Source organism: Pipistrellus hanaki (assembly GCF_964339955.1).
Source record: "Pipistrellus hanaki genome assembly, chromosome: 6".
NCBI lineage: Eukaryota > Metazoa > Chordata > Mammalia > Chiroptera > Vespertilionidae > Pipistrellus > Pipistrellus hanaki.
Genome location: NC_140508.1, coordinates 42403155 through 42424235, shown reverse-complemented (window position 1 = coordinate 42424235; position 21081 = coordinate 42403155). Strand labels below are relative to the sequence as shown.

The window sequence follows — 21081 nt, the reverse complement described above, 5'->3', positions numbered from 1 at the left end:
TACTGAGGTACAGACTTCAGGGTCAGAAAGACCCAGGTATGAATGCCAACCCCTACACTGGCTGGCAACCTATGGCACATTTGTTCATCTCTCAGAGCCTCCGACTCCTCAGGCATAAAATGGGTTAAGAGTTTCATTTGTCAGGTTCGCTGTGAGTCCTGACTATCCAGAAATCAGAAGTGGTTGGAAAACACAGTGTCCTGAGCTGCACGTTCCAGGGCGGCCAAGTCACTCTTTAGCTAATCTTCCTTGAGACTCTTGTTTTTTCATTTCCTGGCTCAAAATCTCTGTCCTAGCCAGAAAACTATGCTCAGTGTCTTCTGCACATTTTCTTCTTGTGCCAAATGTTAAACTTCTCCATCATTTCCCTCCTTGGATCATCTCTCTCTCTCTCTCTTTTTGTCAAGCTCCATCCCTCTTCTTTTTCACAATTCTACCCCAAATTTTTATCAAAATCTCTACCTATGAGTCAATCTTTCCTTTTTTGTATTCTTCCCCCCACCTCTACCCTTAGAATCCAAGTAAGCATATCAGAAAACAGTATAAAAATTAAGAACACAAATTCAATTCACTTGTGGGCAAGTTATTTCTTGACAAGAGTGAATTAAGGCAAAGCTACAGACCACAGTTCTGAGACAGTGGGGCATCTAGAAATTGTGTATTCTAGGCTATAAACAGAAGAGATGAAAGACAGGACAAACTAAGGAAAATCCACTTATCATTGAAAAAAACAAGAGCATGTTCCTTAGAAAGGCAGACCCTTTCATTGCCTCCAGCTTGTTTAAACTTAGCTAATAAACACATACAGATCATTTCTCATTGCCTTTCCTCATTCACTCAATGGCTGTGAGGATGTCTGAACAAAGGCCATATGCACAACTGTGTTCCACCGAGGCAGAGACACAGACAACCTAGGGCCTGTGGCCCTGGAAGGAGCACAGGTAAGCTGAGTGAGTGCAAAAGGACATCGGAGTTCCTAGCTTTCAGTCCTCGTGGCATTCCAGCATGCAATCAATCTAAAAAGTCTATTAATTAGATTATTTTACTTTTGTGTGTGTGTGTAAGTCTTCAAAACTTGGTGTGTGTGCCGGCACCAGTTTGGCTCAGTGGATAAAGCGTCAGCCTGTGGACTGAAAGGTCCCAGATTCGATTCCGGTCAAGGGCAAGTACCTTGGTTGCGGGCACATCCCCGGTAGGGGGTGTGCAAGAGGCAGCTGGTTGATGATTCTCTCTCATCGACGTTTCTAACTCTCTATCCCTCTCTCTTCCTCTCTGTGAAAAATCAATAAAATTAAAATAAATAAATAAATAAAAACTTGGTGTGTGTAACTCAATTAGGCCTAACCACATGGCAAGTGCCCCATAGCCCTATGTGGCTGGTGCCTATCATACTACACGGAGCAGTTCTAGACACAAAATAATTCCTCCTAGATCCCTTGGATGCCTTCTACACTCAACCTTCCATCACTACCAAACCCAAATGAGCAGATAATGAGTATCTGGTCACTGTTGAAAACATGGGAAGCAAAGCGCCAGGGGAAAGGGACATATCAAAGGCATTGGCAAACCCGCCATACTTTCACAACCAGGTTGTTTTTTAACATTCTGATCAACATAAATTACACCAACAGACAGACAATGTTGACTATAGCCACTCACTGGGCTGAATTTTTCAAAAAGCTAAGAACCGTGAAGTACATGATTTATAACTACAAAACTCATGCAAGATTCCCACCTACAAATGAAACTATAGTCAAGTAGGAACAAGTACGTAACCTCCTGCCCACATTTCGCCCACTTTTTAACCAGATACAGGGCAGCCGTAAGTGAAGACCTACAGACAAGGCAAGACACTCTCACTGTATGTGTTTCTATGGTGTCAAAATAAATAAATAAACCCACTTATAAATGAGATCAAAGGAAGACCAGAACAACACACTCCTAGACTGAAGGGGGGGGAAAAAATGTTGAGCAAAAGCCCTTTCCCAAAAACAGGAGGCTGCAGAAGACAGAAGAGCCAAGGTTTTAAAGGGTTTACTACCGCCAAGACTGGTTTGGCTCAATGGATAGAGCGTCGGCTTGGGGACTGAAGGGACCCAGGTTCGATTCCGGTCAAGGGCATATACCTTGGTTGCGGGCATATCCCCGGTGGGGGGTGTGCAAGAGGCAGCTGATCGATGACTCTCTCTCATTGATGTTTCTAGCTTTCTATCTCTCTCCCTTCCTCTCTGTACAAAATCAATAAAATATATTTAAAAAAATAAATAAAAAATAAATAAAGGGTTTACTACCTACCACACATGCTGTTTAACACTTTATATGCATTTAATCCTAATAACCCTCCAGAAAAGTATGGCTTATTTAAGTAACTCATTCTAGGTCCCATAGCTAGTTAGTGAGCAGAATTCAGATTGCTGTTTCATTTGAGGACTAGGCAGAGGCAACTGAAAATCTCCGTGGCCTTATCCCCCAGCTTTAACCAGAATGCCAGGCATAATCAGTTCTCAAGCTACAAACCTCAAACTACCTCTGACATTCTCGCTATGTTAGATCAGCAAGTATAAGAGACCAGCTCATCAATGAGTGAGGCTTCATTGAATAACTCATAGTTTCAGGTTCACATGATATAAGGATTATAAATGAGCTAGCAGAAATACATATTATAAATTCTGGAAGGCAGAGAGAAAGTAATGATACAACAGCCTCAGACTGGAAGAGTGCTGGGTTTTTTATTTCAAACCTGCTGCCCGCTACTAAAAACAGATGCCCTTCCCTCTCACCCCAAAATGGGCTCAATCACTGTATTTGAATTTTCTAAGGTAGTAAGTTGTTCTGCAATCTAATTCTTACCATTCAGATCTCTAGGAAGAATTTGTTCCTTATAGAAGAAAACTACCAAAATCAATACCCATTACTAGGTTCTTGAGTGGGCCTTTGGAAAGCAGGAGTTTATGTTCTGAAAGGAAAACATTCAAGACCTACAACATCTTGATTTTATCTTTAGGCTTCCATAAATCCTTCAAGATGCTTGGAATCTCTAATTATGTAAAGTTGTAATAATATTTGACTGAAAACAAAACAATACAAAGCCTGCATTTCGGACACTAAATACCACTGACTAGAGGCTACTTATGTGGGACAGTTAAAAAGACCAGAGTTGGCCTAAAAATTTCTTATTTAAGTCTCCAGGTTTAGATTAAGCAGAATTTGCTCGCACACCTCATTCTTAAATCAGAATTTGGAATTTTCCATCTGTAGACGATGGTTCAAAGAACTCTCTAACCAGTGTTTGTTTATTGTTGGAACAAAAGATTTTTCTCAACATCACTTTCAATTTACTTTTTCTCATCCCTTTCAAAGACGAAACAAAACAAAACACCTTTGTTCCTTATCCCTTTCAACTTGTATCCTCACCCTAGTACCAGTAAAAATGTCTGTCTTTTCAACATGCTATTTCTAGCACCGTCTCTGGTGTTGACACAGATTCTCTCTCTCTCTCCATGATGACTCAAGTCAGGGAAATCTGGCTAATTATAAGGGCTCTTACTGGGACTCAACCGTCTCCATTACACATTCTCACCTCTACCATCTGCCACTTCTAACCTGCACATCAGTGCTGCTGAGCACTTACCTGAACCCTCTCTCCAACTCCCCCCTCTTGTCTCCATACCCCTAAGCAACTCTCATGATTTCCCCATGACCTATGCTCCCCCATGCAGAATAGCCTGGTAGGTGAGGAGCAGCCTTCCAAATTCTGCCTCTACTACCATCTATGAGCTGGCAGACTCTGGCCAGGATCTTTGTCTGTTTCCCCACCTGCACCATGGGGATAATAATATGTACCTAATCTCATGGTTTCAGTATAAATAACGTAACATATAGAAAGGCCCACCATAGTGGACTGAGTGTCTGCAGGTACTAACTACTAAAATTTTCTACCTCTCTGGAAATGTTTGGCCCTCCAACTTCCTGAAGCAAGTATCTTAAGTTCTATAGCCATCCTCTTACTTCACTTACGGTTTTACTGTATAAACCATTAAACCCAACCCTTTTCCACCTTTTAAGATTTATTTCTGGTCTATGCTAAATCCTTCCAATCTAGACCTCCAGCCCAAACAGATCTGGGAGACAAAAGTCACCCCCACAGGCAACCCAATCTTGAACTCACTGTATCAGGCCCCTCCAACTCCACCTTCCAAATCTATTTTGTCTTCTAATTCAGGATCTCAGAGACATAAACAACCATTGGCAAGTAACCTCAGAGAGCCATCATCCACCTCTTCTGCCACCCACCATACCTCATCCCCCATCTCATGGGGAACAACCATAGGCCTGCCTGCCCCCGAGGCAATCACCACCTACCACTCCTTCCCCATTGCAACACCTTGGATCACCCTGGTGTTTTCTCTTGGATTCTGCTTGCATTGGTCCCATCATTTGACCTCCCTGTCTCCCGCCTGGAAAGCCTTCATTCCATCCTCCTGGCAACTACCCCAGTACTCAAATGGACTATACAGAATGATCTTTGGAAGTCTGACCTTGATTGCCTAAGCTTCCTCTGTTCTCCCATACCACACTCCCCCAAACCAGTCAACACTAAGTTCCCTCAGTGCCCTTGACACACTGTTCCACCAGACTCTCATTCTTCCCTCAAGTCTTTGCCTGCCTTACAAATTCTTATTGGTCTTTCATGGTTCAGCTCAGAAGCTACCTCTTCAAGGGCTCCTCTCTGGACACATGGCATTGGGTGGCCTATTCATATTCTTGTCATAGCATCTGGGGGCTACATCCCACTTATTTTTCTCTGAATTCCTTTCCCTTTGGTACTCCCAGTGTCTAGCACAACATGCGGCATTAGTAAACAGTATCTGTTAAGTAGGTGAAATAATCCCCAATTTAACATCACTCCCCACTTCTCAGGGTTCTCCCGCCTCTACATCACCATACCTTGGTCTATTTGTTCTTCCCAATCCTGAACATTATTTTATCCTCTAAAAAAAGAACCTGCCTCCAAAAACTACCTATTTCATTGCTTTGATATTACTTAAGTATTTTTTACTTCCTTAAATGGCATAAAAGCTGAATAACTCAAATGTTAAAAAAGCACCAATATTTTGGTAGTCAATAAATCAGACAATTTATAATTAAGTTGTTTGCACAACTAAGATGTCAACAAAGATCTTTGGTACCACTTTCCAAAAGTTCGATTCTATTATTGTTTGGTGTTTTACTGAACCTGAAGACAAATGCAAAAATTAAACTGCCAAATGTTTCTGAAGAGATTAAAAATAACTGCTGTAGGAAACAAAGGAGATCTTACCACTTGCAGTTTTTTGTTTCCACTTTTGGCTAATTCCGATTAGTTCTGGGTTATAAAGCATGTCATCCTGTTAGTGAGTGGTCTATTATCTCAGTCATCTCTCATGTGTCTTCAGATAATGTTTGCTACAATCTCCTACTTGAGAAGTCTTAATTGCAGCTGACTAGACCTTTTTGTGTGTGTGAGCTGTGACGAGCTGAATTTATTTTCATTCAAACTTCTAATTCTCATGTACTTACCATATGACCCAGCCAAGGAGACATAAAACTAATGTTCAGACTAAAACCTGTATGCAAATGTTTACAACTTTATTCACAATCACCAGAAACTGGGGAAAACCCTGATGTCCTTCAACTGGTGAATGAAGAAAAAGCTGAGGTACATCCATACAGTGGTCTACAACTAAGCAATAGAGAAGAACCAAGTATGGATACACACAGCAAAATGGATGAATCTCAAATATTTGTGTGGCATTCTGGAAAAGATACAGACAGAGGGACAGTACAAACCAGTAGCTGCCAGGGGATGAGTCTGACTGCAAAGGGACATCAGGACAGTTTTGGGGCTGAAGGAACTATTACTTATTAATAGACAGTGGTGGCAGATACACAGTGCTATACGCTAGTCAAACCCAGAACTGTACACCACCAATAAATTTTACTACATGTAAATTTAAAATTTTTAATTACTTAGTCATGACTTTAGGTTAAAGATCCTCTCCTAACTCTAACACAAAGGTGTGGCTTTCCTTAACCTTGGGCGTAGCAGAGGTTATTGATTTGTTATGGATTTGTATTGATTAGGAAGAGATACTGAGGGAATGAGGAGGGAGTAACCCCAGATCTTTTCCAGATACTTCCATTTCCCTTGTATTGGCAACTCTGCTCCAGATACACACAGCCAGATGGAGTCCTACCAAGGACAAGGGCAAGGTTATTCAAAACCAACAGAAGACAGACTATACCCCACAGCAATGCCCAAGAAAGCATTTCTAGGGAAAAAAATAAAGAGGTTGGGAGACTAGAAATCCTAAAATTCTAACCCATCCCGGTCAAAGGGCTAAAGCAGAAAACCCCTTCCCGTGCTGGCTGCCTCCTTCCTAGACCTTCCTTTAAAAGGGAGTCAAGGCGGGTGGGGGCGGGGAACCTCTTTGTGACAAAACAGGGGAAGAGGAGATGGCAGAGCCCTCCAGAACCAGGAGGCTGAGTTCTAAAAGCCCTGGATCCAATGTTCTTCCACATGGAAAAAATGATCCTAAGTAGGCAAATGACAAAAACAAGCAAAGGGTTCAACGGCCAGTGACACTTTCTTTCCAGTGTACCCTCTCCAGCCAAACCCACACATTCCTCCTGCAGAGATGGCCGCCTTGGGGACTGCTGCAGGCAATCCCCAACAGCTGCGGGGCTCCAGGTGTGGCTGCCTCCAAGGCGACGGGGACAGCAACACCCAGGCCCAGCCCGGGTATGGGTGCCACCCTGTTCCCTCCAGCCTCTTCCAGGAAGGGGTATGCTAATGCTGTTGCTGTTCTCCACACACACATTCACATTCCCAAGCCCAGGAAACTCTGATCCTCTCCCCTGGGGCCCTGGGCTGCCACATTGTTAAGAGCTCAGCAGGGGTCCGCCACCTGAGACAGACCTCCATCCAAGATGAGCTTCCCGATTGCAGCCCTGGAGAACCAGCTCTCCAACCTCACTCACACTGCATTTGCAGCTGGAAAGACCGGCCTAAATGCAAAACAAATGCTCTTTTTCAGGAGCCTTCTGGGAGAGGGGGAGGAACAAAGCCAAAAGCCACAGAGAGAGTAAACCAGAACATTCTGTGACATACAATGCTTTACAAAAAGGGCTTTTAAACATATTACCAAGAAAGACTCCTTACCATGGGGGGGTTTAGCTGTCAAAGTGACGTGAAAATCACTGGCTTTCTCAAGACAGGAGTGAAGGACTAAATTATAAAACAGTTTATTGTAGCAAGCTCATTAAGGTTTATCATATTAGCCATCTGAGTTTTAGTTGGCACCAAAAAAAGCAGGAGCAGCACAACGTGCAACATGGACCAGGATCTGCTTTGCAAGCAGATTTCTGCCCACATTCAGACACAGCACCTCTGGCAGCCCGAGCCGTTGCAGAATTGAAAACCAATTTCAGCACAGTGATTTGTCATGAATTTTGTTCCATCACGTAAGCCATTTACTGGTCTATCAGTCCGAGATTACATTTATCTCTATTAAATACCACACAACATACTCTGAGCTGACCATACACTCCATTTTCCCTTTGCCAGTTTTTTCACACACTGGATGCTCTGCAAACCGCACGGAATATTTCTGAACAATAAAAACCCTTGCCTACTTGACACCCTCCAGGGCAGATATTCTGCCCACCAACTGCCAGCACACAACCAATTCTAAGATCCTCAGCGTTTCTGAAAAGACCCAGTTCTGCTGACCGCGAAGAGGAACAAAATGCCCTCTCTTCACAGTAGAGGAGAAATTTCTTTTCAATCATGTCTTGTATGGCCTCCCCTGGACCGTCCTGTTACCAAACCAGAAGACAGAACCAGTTCTATCTGTTGATGACATCAGATTGGATGTGATTCTGAAGCTGCTGGTTTCCTGTTTGGGGAAGCAGACCTTCTTTTCATAAGGAACCCCCCAAGGCAAAACGTTTAGTAGTTCCCCTGTAAGCTCCCACTGCCTTTGTTCTTCCCTTGCCTACATTCATCCCTGCTGTCCTCCTCGCTTCTGCAAAAACCGTGATTCTGGAGGGTGCACAACAATGCCAGCTCGAATCTAACCTCCATCTCGTAAGGCAGCAGACATTTTCCGCCATCCACTGCTGTAAAGCTTGGAGTTAACAGGCATCTTTCCACAGAGGAAGCCAGACTACCCGCTTTCCTCCTGGTATAGCATTAGGATTCCACATTAAAATGTATGCCACAAATAATCCAATGGCAAACTCACCGTCAACAGCCCCCAAAATCAATAAAAGCCATTACACCACTTGACTCCGAGTGAAAAACCTTTCAGGTTAACAGAGAGCAAGGTTTAAAAAAAAAAAAAAAAAAAAAAATGATGAATGAACAAAAGGCAAATCTACCTTCAGACTTCTCAAATCCCAAAAAGGTGGCGAAGCTGCCTCGATTTGGCGAAGTCCTTCTTTCTTTGTAATCATCCTTTGTAATCATCAGGAAAATACTACATGTGTGCTGCTTTAGTCTAATGGAAAACAGGGCATTCTCTACAAGGCCCTGCCGCCTACCATCCCCTAAGCTTGCTTCTTTCCAGGCCTGAATCTTCTAAATGATTAGACACAGGCGATTTTATGAGGTCATTCTGATTTTGCCTGGACAGGAATACCATCATAAAGTCACTCTAATCCCATTAAAGGTGGGTAACAGTTAAAGCCCAATATTATTTCCAGAGTACCAATCTATTGTCAGTCTGTGTCTGAATGGATCTTCAAATAAATACTTAAATTCATGCTCAAAATATCATCTCTCACCTTGTGAACCTTGACCTTTGGGAAAGACTTTGGAACAGTGCTCAGTTACTGTCACACGGGCATTCTCTGCAAAGATGAAAGGGTTAAAAGCAGCCACAGTCAACAGGCCTACAAGGGGGGGAAAAAAAAAAAAAGACAGCATGTATGCCTTACAGCATCACTGGAAAGCATTTATGCTCATTTTCTAGAACAATACTGTTACCTTTTGGCCTTCATAATAGTCAGAGGTATCCCCAACACCCTTTAGTAGCTTCTAAAAGGAAAAGCACAAAACAGAACATACCCTGCAAGAGAAAAAAAAGCATGCAAAGTAGCAATCTCCAGCAACAAACAAACTACCATTACAAATCCATCAGTTCATTCTGGTTTGGTTTTGTTAAAAACGAGAGATTGAGATTCAGAGAGAGAGAGAGACAGAGAGAGAGAGAGAGAGAGAGAAAGAGGTATAAACCAAGTGTCCCCACCCTAGCAAGTCACATTTTTTTTTTCTTTAATAAGGGTCATAAATCTCAGCTCCTTGTCCATCCCTTAAGCAAAAGAAAAAGGCAGGAAAAGCCCAAGTAATCTCAGACCTTGCAAACCTGCACATTTCCCCCATCTTCTCTACACAGGCTCTTTCAGGACTCCATTAGCCACATACCAGTGCTGTGTGGTGTCTAAGTGTGCATTCACATACTGTGTTGGGATGGTACCTTCCTGCAAGCGCCTCTGCTTTTGGCTGCCATGAAGGGAGGAAGCTGCTATCCCACTGTAGGAGCTCAGTGACTGCATTGTGTTCAGGAGCTGATCTGCCTCAAACCAGTCTCAGCCGGTTCTGGTCACCCTACATAAAAAAGCTATGGCAACCCTCGCTGAGTTGCCAACAAGTCCCTGAAAATCATCAGCGCGGGGGGCTCTCACAGGGGGTTGCTCTTCCCTTGCAGGTCTTCCTGGGGAGGGGAAGGTCATCGTGTGTCCCCCCCCACCACCACCACCACCACACAAGCACCCAGGCTTGGAAATGCCCACCTCACAAGCACCCCAGAGCCCCTGAGGTCCCATCCCCCACCCCCTCCACCCCAAAGCCCACCGCAGACCCTGTGGCCCCCTCCTTCCGCCTTCCCCCACTTACCTCCCACAACCTGGCTCAGATCTGTGTGTACCTGTGTGTCAGTGTGTGTTCCCTTGTGTTGGTGGCTGACAAAGAGCCCCCAAGAAAAGCAAATCTATGTGTGTCTGCTCACACTGGACGCGTTGGCTGCGGGAGCCGGCCTCGGCCTCCTGGCTGAGTGGTGCTGGCTTGTTGACCAGGCTCCTCGCTGCCTGTCACCCCCACCCCACCCAGCCCCCTCCTCCCGTGCCTCTCTCTCTCTCTCTCCCAACCCTGTCACCACCGCCAGCAGCCCCCCCAGTCTCCTCCTCCTCCTCCTCCAACCTTCTCTTCTTTCAGGCACCTGGGGGGAGACGTCCAAATCCCTTCACCTCGGGGCAGACGACTAAAAAAAAAGATGCCTGGGGTGGGGGTAGAGGGGCACGAAGGGGCAGTGAGAAAGAGGGGGCACCGAGGCCTCGGGAAGCCCTGTGCGCAGCGGGCGCCGCAGGGAGGAGGCGAGCCCCTGGCTCACGTGGGGCCCCCCTCAATGAACCTGTGTGGGGCCTAGCAACACCGGCCGGTCCTCGGCCCCCCAAGAAAGCCGGCCGAGCCGCGAAGGCCGGCGTCCCCGAGGCCAGGGTGGGCCAGGCCGCGGCGGCCAAGCCAGAGAGGGCCTGAGCCTCACGCGCTCGCCCCGAGCCGCGGGGCGCACGAGGGGCCGCGCCCCACCTCGCCCCGGCGCCCAGCCGTGCGCCCCTCCTCGCTCGCCGGCCGCTGGGGGGGCCCCCCCGCACCCCTTCCCCCGGGCGCACACCCACCCCTTCCCGGGTTGGCCTTCGCAGCGGTCAAGCCCGGGCGCCTGGGCCGCAGCTCGGATGACCTTTGTTCCGCGCGGCGCCGCCGGCGGCTGCTGCTGCTGGGGCTGCGGCTGCTGTCGTCGTAGCGGCGGCGGCGGCGGCTCCATGCTACGGGCGTGTCCGCTGCATCCCCGCGGCCGCCGGGGTCGGTGTGTGCGTGCGAGCGAGGTGGAGCGGCCTCGCGCCGCCGCCTCCCGCCTCCCGGCTCCCGGCTCCCGGCCGCCCCGCCGCCGCCGCGGCCTCGCCGTGCGCCCGGCCCGGGCCCCGCGCCTCCCGGGCGCCGCGCTCTAGGCCGCGCGCTGGCGGCGGCGGGGCGGCCCGCGGGGCCGGGGCCGGGGCCTAGGGCCGGGGGTGCGGGCCCTGCGGCGGCGGCTCGGCCGGAGCGGCGAGCGAACAAAAGGGAGCGCGGCGGAGGGGGAGGGGGCGGCCGCGGGGGGAAGGGAGGGCTGGGGCGCGGGAGCCGGAGCGCGAAGCCCCGCGGCCGGCGGGCGCCCGGGTGGTGCCGCCGCCGCCGCCGATGCGAGAGGGAGTCCCGCGGACCTGCCAAGTCTCGCCCATCTGGGGCTGCTGGGCTGCAGCTTCGCCCCGGAGAGCGGGGTGGTTGGTGGTGGTGGTGAGGGGATGGAGGGAGGGCTGCTTGCTTTTTTTTTTTTCTTTCTTTCTTTTTTTTTTTCTTCTTCTCTCTCCAACGACATGTCAGGCTCACCCAGTCCTTGCCATGGCCCCAAAAAGCTGCAACTTACTGGAGTGGAAGCAAGCAAGGCCTCGGCAGAGCTGCTGGAGAAAGACCGTAGCCTCGACCCAGGTTCTGGAAGCCAAGGTGGTGTGTGTTCTCCTCGCAATGGTGGCAAACAAGGAAGAAGAGAGCACGCTGTCCTGTCTTCGGAGACATTCAATAGGGGATGCTCCCTGGAAGCGGGAGAAGGGGCTCCCCTTCGGTCCAGTTAGTGGCTTGGAGCCCTTTTCGCCTTAAACGGAGCCACAAAAGCATGGAAGACACCCCCCTGGGGTGGAGAGAAAGCCCTGGTGTAAAAAAACACAACACGTTTTGCTTTCAGAGAAAAAAGCCACTGGGGCCAAATTGAAACATGGCATGTTCGGTTCATGTCTTTTTTTTTTTTTTTTTCTTCCTTTTTTTTTCCTTAAATGGGGGAATGATATTGAGTAAACAAGAAGTAATAGCTAGGTCTTTAAATTCAAGAAGGGGGGTGGTGTGCAAAGGTGTAACAAGCATGTATTGTGCATACAGCAGGTGGTCATAGTCCACAGAACACAAAAGGATACATATGTATAAATACCCCGTCAAGCCCACAAAGGTGTGTAATCAGCAACACATCCGACAGACACAATATCTTACCACGTCAGGACTGCTATGTATCCAGCCCTGTGTCCTAGTTCCTACAGGGCTCACACACCTGCACCCAATGGGGTCTTTTAAAACGAGAGAGAAAACCTATGCCAAGCTCATTGTGCATACCCTAGAAATAGTGCAAAATAGAAAGATCTGAAAATATATATAATATATATATATATATATATATATATATATATATATATATATATATATATATATCACCATAACCTCTTCAAAAGGCTCACTCCCGTTGCAGTGAAAACGCCCAGCATAGGAAGCGCTTTTTGTGTGCTTTATTTTAAATTAGGCTAATTGCTTAGTATTTGCAAAGTGCTGGGAAGTCGGTTTTTTAAATCTCAGTGTGCCTCTCCTTTGCATTAACTGCCAATGAGGAAGCCATTGTTCGTTATGGGCACACGGTGTGATGTAAATTGAAGTAGCATTTTTGCTATTTAAGGCTTTTCATGTAAATGAACCAGACGATTGTCTCACGGAAGAGTTGAAGAGTTGTTGGTCTTTCATTTCAAACGGCAAATTGTTTGGAGTTGCACGTAAATTGGGGCGCCTATTTCCACGAGTTTAGAAAGACCTATGTAATCTGCAAATTTTGCCAGCCGCGGCCTCACATTTATCACTGTTACAAGATGATGAAATTGAATCTCATCTTCTTTTAGCCTGAAAACGGTGCCAGTACTCTGTGGGTTGAGTTTCAGCTTTACCTGGGCTTGATTTCATTTGAAAGGAGGCCTTCTTTCTTCTCCTCAAAGTGGGCCCTAATTAATATGCATGTGGAGAAAACATTATATGCATTGAATAGAATCCAGGGACTTGCCTATCGGAAATCTCGATAACGCTACACACAGTACAATATATGGAATTTCATAATGTGCATGCCAGAGTAAATCCTACGTTTCCTAGATTTGAAATCTTTGTTTACTTCAAATGCAGTCTTGCCCCTCCCCCACTCCCTTCCCTTAAAGAGTTGAAAGCACAGCACAGCAGTGTTTGAATGGTCAGAATTGCACTAACGTCTGAATTGCTTATCAGAAAGTGTCCTGGGTGTGGAACTGCCTCCCGGCTTCATAATGCCAAATACTCTTGGATCAGGGCTTTGCGCAAAGCCCAGTGTTTTGGTCTAGCCTCGGCTGGAGGAAATTAGTTTGAGAGCACAATTCATCATTTGCAAAAATGGCAATAGATAACATTGCATGTGCTTTAAAATATATATATATATATATATATATATATATATATATATATATATATATATATATATATATATAAACAACCCGAGGTAAAAGATAATTTCTTGCAAATTATCTCAGTTTTATGTTTACAAAGAGGATTTCAGAGAAACCCCTCTGCCAGGTAGACCAATAGTTAAAAGCAAAGCACCCATCTTAGTCCATTTGATGAAATAAGTCCACGTCACAGGAAAAACAGATTTTAGTGTAAGATTTTCATTTTTAAATAACACTATTCCTCTTCCCCCAAAAAATTCAGTACTAATGTTCCTTCTATTATACTACATATGTAAGGCTATCTTGGGCACCACTTCGCTCTGGGCAACAATAGAAGAAATAATTTGACTACAAAAATGAAATAAGCTATTATTTGAGTGCTGTAGATAAGAAAAGACAGAACAAAGAAATCATATTATTCTTACACCAAATAGAAACTAAAGGAATCCCAACCCCTTTCGGATTCGGTTGTTGCTGTTTTTATTGCTGATGCTCAATGTCAGAGTTTTTCTTCCAATCAGTGTACTGCAAAATCACAGCTTTATTTTTAATCCTTGTGTGGTTTGAAGCCAGCTTTGCAGGCGTATATAGTTATCAGTCCACACATTCTCCCGCCCTCCCATCCCCCACCAAATTCCACTATGAAATTGGGAAATTCCTTTGTTAGGCAGAGCACACAAAGGTGTGTTCCTTGAGGGGAAGGGGTAGAAAAACAACAAGAAAAGCCTTTTCTTTATCTCACCATCAAAAGTCCTTGCAGACCCTCCTCACCCACAGCCCTGTGACTTGAGCTACACATTTTTTAGCTCAAAACTAAGCGAGGCCTACACGTTTATAGCGTTTATTATGTTCAATTGTTTGGCATGTTTTTAAAGGAATTATTATACTGTGTGACACTAGAATTATAATTTAAAGATCTCTAGCTGAAGAGCCAGCAAAAAAAAAAGGCGGGGGGTGAGGAGGGGGCAGAGAGAGAAAATGGATCTTTTGTATTTAACATCAAAATAGTAGGAGCAGTATATATATATTTATTTGTATTTTCTAAAAACATACTCTTGAAAGAAATAATAACCAGATTTGAACAATTATTTGCCTAACAAATAAACTGAGGGGAGGTCTGGGGAAGGATTTCCCTTATCCTTTGTTAGTTGATTTCACCCAGATATTGGAAGGGATGGGGGTTGTGTCCTGTTTTAAAAAAAAAATTAAGAGTTTTATTTGGACAAAAATCTATGCTAATCGGGCGATGCCGAGAAGTGGTTAGGGGTGCTCCACCCACAAGAAGCCACGGAATGAATGGCGTAGGGAAGGAGCAGAAACAAAGGAAAGTCATTATTTGATTGGCTGCAGCGGAATCCTAGTTGGCTGTTTGTGATTGGCTGTCCTTAGTTGTTTTGATTTTGTAATCTTGAGGCGAGAGGCTAATTCCAATGTAACCCTCATGTTCTGGGGGGGCTAGCATCTGAATCTGTGTCAGAAACCTAATGTACATTCTTATAACCTATAATTAAGTCACTGCCTCTTTCCCACAATCTGGTCTTGCAAGACCTGTTACCTAAATGCTCACATTTTACAGAGGCCATAAACCAGGAACAAATACAACCCCCCCACCCCCCCAGGAGGTTATCAGCGCTGGCGCCAGACCAGGCCCTTAGAGATGACCTCAAGACCCCCATCCCAACCCAAGGGGCTTTTTGCAAAGCCCATGAAAAGTCCGAAAGTCCCCATCCATAATTGGGGGCCAAAGAAACCAAAAGGGGATAAAAAAAGGGCTTCCACCATATTGGTTTTCTCAGACTCTGGAGGCAACTCCTCTCAGGCCACCAGAATAATGAAGCTGTGTAACTCCATTTCTCTAAGTGTTGCTTGGGTTTCTTCGGTCTTCTACAACAGGGGTATTTAGAGACTTAGATTTGGGTTTGTTTGTGGAGGTCACCACAGTATCAGAGCCACCTCAGTCTAATGACCTCCTTGTTTCATTAATTTAGCTATTTAACATTGGGCCTATCTCGATGATATCCTAATCCCTGGCTATGGGATAGATACACAATTCTTTGTCTCCTACTGTCTCTTTAAGCCTTAATGCTGGAAAGGCAGCCTTGCCCAATGAAGGAGAAAGGTAGGGACCAAAGGAAGTGCTGTTTTAGCCATGGCTAGATAGTTTGGCTGATTAGAGCAATATCCGGATACACCAAGGTTTTGGGTTCAATCTCCAGTCAGAGCACATACAAGAAGCAACCAATGAATGCATAAATAAGTAGAACAACAAATCAATGGTTCTCTCTCTCTCTCAAATAAAAAATGTTTAAGAATGAATTATTTGCCGAAACCAGTTTGGCTCAGTGGATAGAGCATCGGCCTACAGACTAAAAGGTCCCAGGTTCGGTTCCGGTCAAGGGTATGTACATTGATTGCGAGCACATCCCTGGTAGGGGGTGTTCAGGAGGCAGCTGATCGATGTCTCTCTCTCATCGATGTTTCTAGCTCTCTATCCCTTTCCCTTCCTCTCTGTAAAAAAATCAGTAAAATATATTTTTAAAAAAGAATGAATTGTTTTCTGAACTCTAGAAAGTCAGACAAGAGCCAGAAAACGTGGGCCTTAGGGGCATCAGCAAAGGATTCTTTAGGAACTGTGGTTCAAAGGACAAGGTCTGTTGAAAAATGTGTCAAGTTCCTTAACCCTCTGTGACTTTCACATTGTCTCTGGGCTTCTTGGAAAGGAACTGGTATTAGGGCTTGTTTTTTACGCTTTCAAGACCTAGAGAAGGGGAAGAGAAAGCTAGAAAGGTATCTGAGAAAAGGAAAGGCAACCAGGCTTAATCTTTCAAGGAGAAGGGAACACACAGGAAATGGGACTCAGTTCCACCTAAGAATGAATCTCATTGGGTCCCTGCAGTACAGAGGTGACCTGGGCACTGTGTACATGAATCTTCATCTTTGCATCTACCCCTAAAACCCACCATCTGCACCAGTTAGCACAATGCTTTGCACATTTCATAGTTGAAATTAACTAGTTACGTGTGAACTAAGGAATGGGTAATAAACCTATAGGTTCCTAAAATAAAGCATGTCCTAAAGTAAACGAAAGATCTTTTGCCATGTCGTAGATACTGTAGTGCTTTGCCTAGAACCTCTCTTCAGGGTGTACACCCCAAGCCCTAGTTGCTAAGAATATTAGCTGCTGACTGCTCACAGCTGAGCCCCTCCCTGCAGATTGCCTTGGCTACTGTCTTGTGTCAGTTCCTGGGAACTGTCTTGTCCAAGTTTACACCCCTTCCCAGGGAGCAGGCACAAATAATATAGAGATACAAAGGCTAGGTACTTTTGCCTTAATTTGGGCCCATTCGGAATGGACACCCAAGCTCCAGAGTTCCTAGTAAATCAGCTGAGGTCTCAGTGTCCATAGGATTGTGAGTCAACTTTTCCTTCTGCCTCATTCTGCCTCTCTCATGGGTGGATTTCCAGAGTCTATATCCAAGAAACTCAGCCCCAGGCATCCACCAAGCAAAAACCATGTCCCATCGACACCACTATCTAGTGGCATTTACCATACTCCCTCACATCTACTCCATCGCCATGTCTGTAGATTCTACCTCCCAACTATCTGTTGATTGGAATTCCTTCTCTCCAGGTCCATCACCCTGACTCAACCTCTGGCCTATCGTCTCAGTTTGGAACTGGTCACTAACTGATCTCCAGGCCTCCAACCTGGTCAACTTATAATACATCATCCACACTGAAAACTCTAGGAAACTTTCTAAAGATATCCTCTTGTCAACCCTCTGCTCAAACCTTTTCATATCTCTCTATTGTTCTTAGAAAAAGTCCGGACTCAATAAAAGTGACTTAGAAGCCTCTCCAGAATTCAACCCATTTGCCTGCCCACATCTCTTACTTCTCCTCTTCACTTCTGTTGTGGAGCACAGGAGACTAGGTTGGAAAGTTTGTAAGGAGGACATTCTGGTAAACGGGAAGTGTGTGGAAGGCCGTCAGGCCTGTTTATCGGAATTCCGACTTAGGGAAGATTTAAGGGAGTGTTGAAGGTGGAGCCCCTAATTATTCCTTGACCTTTCCACACAAGTCTGTGCATGTGCAGACCCCAGGGTGTTTACTGGAATCTTTATGCTTAATCCCTGGATGCCCTTGCCTAGAGGACAATGTAAACATATATGTCCTCCCAAGATTACTCACCCTACTGATTGTAACTAACGATTTAAAAAAATCCAATAAAAGCCAAAAGAGGCAGGCAATTGAGGCTGCCTGGTCACTTTGGCCAAGCTGTCCCTTAGCCTCTCTTTCATAGCAAACGTTGTGTAGGAGTAATCTGTTCATCCATTGCTTGGGGTCAGCAACATTCCAAGATCCAGTCTTGTTGAACTTTTTGTTCTTTGAATGAGACCAGATTGTTCTCACTGTCAGGTCTTCACATTGTTGTTTCCTCTTTCTGGAAGACTCTCTCCACCCTTCTCCAATCCCCTTCATCTAACTCCCATTTATCGCTAGGTCTAAATTTATGTCACTAACTTGGAAAAGTCTTTTCTGACCTTATACAAGCTGCTTATGGGTGTCCCTGACATGTGTCCCTAGTTGTTCTTTCCATGTGACATTTAAGGTTGATTTGGCTCATTCCCCATGAAACATAAAGCCTGTGAGGTCAAGGACAATAAAGGACTTTGGCTCAATGAAGTCTCCCCAACACCACCACACACAGACATACTTGAAAATTAGGTGTTCATGCCCTAGCCAGTTTGGCTCAGTGGATAGAGCATCGGCCTGTGAACTGAAAGGTCTCAGGTTGGATTTCAGACAAGGGCACATGCCTGTGTTGTGGGCTCAATCCCCAGGGGGGACTTGCAGGAGGCAGCTGATCCACCATGATTCTCTCTCATCATGGATGTTTCTATCTCTTCCTTCCTCTCTGAAATCAATGGAAATGTACTGAAAGAAAGAAAGAAAGAAAGAAAGAAAGAAAGAAAGAAAAAAATTAGGTGTTCAGAACATCAAAATTTATTAAATGCCTACAGGTTTTTCTTTCAATTATGTTTAGAGATGAGATGATGAAATACTTTATAATTTTTGCCAAACTTAATGATATATTTAATGCCAAAAGACCAAAATCCACATAGCACTGGGGAAACATTGGTTAATTCTAGAAAGGTAGAAAACACAAATAGAAGCAAACAAATGTTAAAATATGAAAATAACCAGAAAATATGACTGCAAAATAAAATACATTCATTTGTCAGCAAACAGTTGGAAGATGCTTAGAAAATATTGCTGTAGATTTGAAGAAACATGTATCAGAATAAATTACACAGTGTGGGAGGATTGCTCTACTGTTGAAAGAAAAGTATAGCTATTTCTAACATGCTATTGCTTAGAGTATATGCTTGATCCTGTTCCAATGATGACAAACCTGAAAAAAACTTATTTTTTACGAACCACTAAATAAGATAGTTAGCAGAAAAGTTATATATTCTTAACAGTAAATGGTCTCTTTAACCAAAATAATATAGATTTTTAAAAATATATTTTTATTGATTTCAGAGAGGAAGGGAGAGTGATAGGGAGAGAGAGAGAGAGAGAGAGAGAGAAACATCCATGATGAGAGAGAATCAAGGATTAGCTGCCTCCTGCATGCCCCACACTGGGGATCAAGCCTGCAACCTGGGCATGTGCCCTGACTGGGAATTGAACTGTGACCTCCTGGTCAATAGGTCCATACTTAATCACTGAGCCAGGTTGATTGGACTGATACAGATTTTTTTTAAGTATTTATTTTTATTTTTATTGATTTCAGAGAGGAAGGGAGAGGGAGAGAGAGATGGAAACATCAATGAGAAGAGAGAACCATTGATTGGTTGGCTACTACACCCCCTCCCCACCGCCCTGAAGATCAAGCCCAAAACCTGGGCATGTGCCCTGATTTGGAACCAAACCTTGACCTCTTGATTCATAGGTCAATGCTCAACCACTGAACCATGCTGGTTGGGCTAAACTTTTTTTTTTTTTTTTTTTTTTTTAACTGTGTGACAATAATAGCTAAAGAAGCAGCTTTTATACGAGAATTTAAAATTCTGCTATTAAATAACAAAAATTCCAACACAAAAAAATAAATCCTCAATGAATCATTCACAAATAGGCCACCGCAGTCAAGAAACTGAAGCCAGGAGTTCACAGATTGCTACCGATCATCCGTGAGGTTCATGTTATTTTTAGGGGCAGGCAGTGCAAGAAGGACTTCACAAGAGTCCCTTTAAGAGAACTCTTGGCTGCACTTTGAAAGCTGAGGCATGACTATCACAATCTTTTGTGTCACACAGTGGTTTGCTGGCTATGTGAAGGCAAAGAGCTTAACGTTATTCATTGCCTTTTAAAAAGAGTAGTTTCAAACTTGCTGACCTTTTCTTTTGGCAAATGCTGTTTATAATATGCTATCTGGCAGATATTTTGTTAGAACAAAAATATGTAGCTTGTCTTTTTGAGGTAAAGATAATATTTAACCACAAAAAAAGAGATTGCTTTTAGGAAGAAAGTCAGGCTATGGAGAAAGCAATTTAGAAACAGATGTTGTGGGGGCAGGCTGGAGGAGATCAATGGGGGAAGAAGGGATATATTTAATACTTTCAACAATAAAGATTAAAAAAAAAAAGAGAGAGAGAGAGAGAGAAACAGATGTTGGGAAATCACTTATGATTTTTAGTGCTAAAAATTAAGTATGAATATTACCTTTGATAATTATCAGATATGTACACTTAAAATATCATAAACAGTATTTTCTAAACTGTTACAAAAAAAAAAAAAAACATATGAAGCTTTTCAGTGTATTTGAACCTATTTGTTTAACCCGTGTAAATCCAATTTAGTTGACATTGCAGGAACAATTGACTGACATTTAAGTAAATTGAGATACTTCACCCAAATATCAAGTAAACCTTTTGCATAGTTGGTAGGTGGGACTGGAAAATTAGCATTATTAAGTGAGTAGTGAAAATAACCCATCTCTTCCAATGGTTCTTAACTTTGGGAAGCATCTTTTCCCATTATGTCAGCATTTAAAACAACCAAGATTGAAAAACTCAAATTAGAACAAGACCTTCAAATCACTTTATCACAATGTTATATTAAGATTTCCCTCCCAAAACTTGCATGTTCAATATTAAGAATTTAAATGAGAGCATAATACTTTATACTGCTAATAAAGAAAATTAAATTTCAATGACATTTCTTAATGTCATCATAATCTCAACTATCTTTGACATCTATTTTTGTATGTAATTTGTACTGTACATGAGATCTTAGAATAGTCCTCCCTGCATTTAATTTATAAGTGAATATATAGATGTGATTGACCAAGAATCCAAAAACGACTGAGTTTGAAAAATTTCCTTGGGTGGGCGAGTTCAACTTTGGCTGGACACAGTGGAAACTGATATTCCTTCGTTTCACTGCCCCAATGGTCTATTTTGGGGGAAATAAAATGAATAAACCAACTCCAAGTATTGGGTCAATAATCATCATTACACCCTTTTTGAGCTTCTGCCTCTGCCTCTCACCAAATGTAAACACTGACTGGACTGCATCATCTACAGTGAGCTGGAGCCCCTGGCCCTCCCTTCCCAGCAGCTCCTCTTCTCGGACCTTACTCCACCTTGTCCATACCAGACCATCACACACAGGCTTAAGTCAACTCAACTGGAGCACATGGGAAATTGAGAACATAAATCACAC

At 44.2% G+C, this 21081-nt stretch overlaps 1 protein-coding gene across 9 annotated transcripts in view; it reads right to left on the bottom strand.

The window, feature by feature from the left end:
* Positions 1-11690, bottom strand: part of ZNF532 (zinc finger protein 532) — a 103213-nt gene extending 91523 nt beyond the window's left edge. For 2 of the 9 annotated variants that reach the window (XM_084888279.1, XM_084888277.1), the window contains exons 1-2: positions 10717-11455; positions 8827-8934 (exon numbers count right to left, since the gene is read on the bottom strand). The gene's annotated coding sequence lies outside the window, so the exon portion shown is untranslated. Of the gene's footprint in view, positions 1-8826; positions 8935-9028; positions 9111-9937; positions 10130-10716; positions 11456-11498 lie in introns of those variants that run through there. The other 7 variants (XM_084888282.1, XM_084888281.1, XM_084888283.1 and 4 more) reach the window with 7 other exon arrangements.
* Between the last annotated feature and the right edge of the window lie 9391 nt (positions 11691-21081).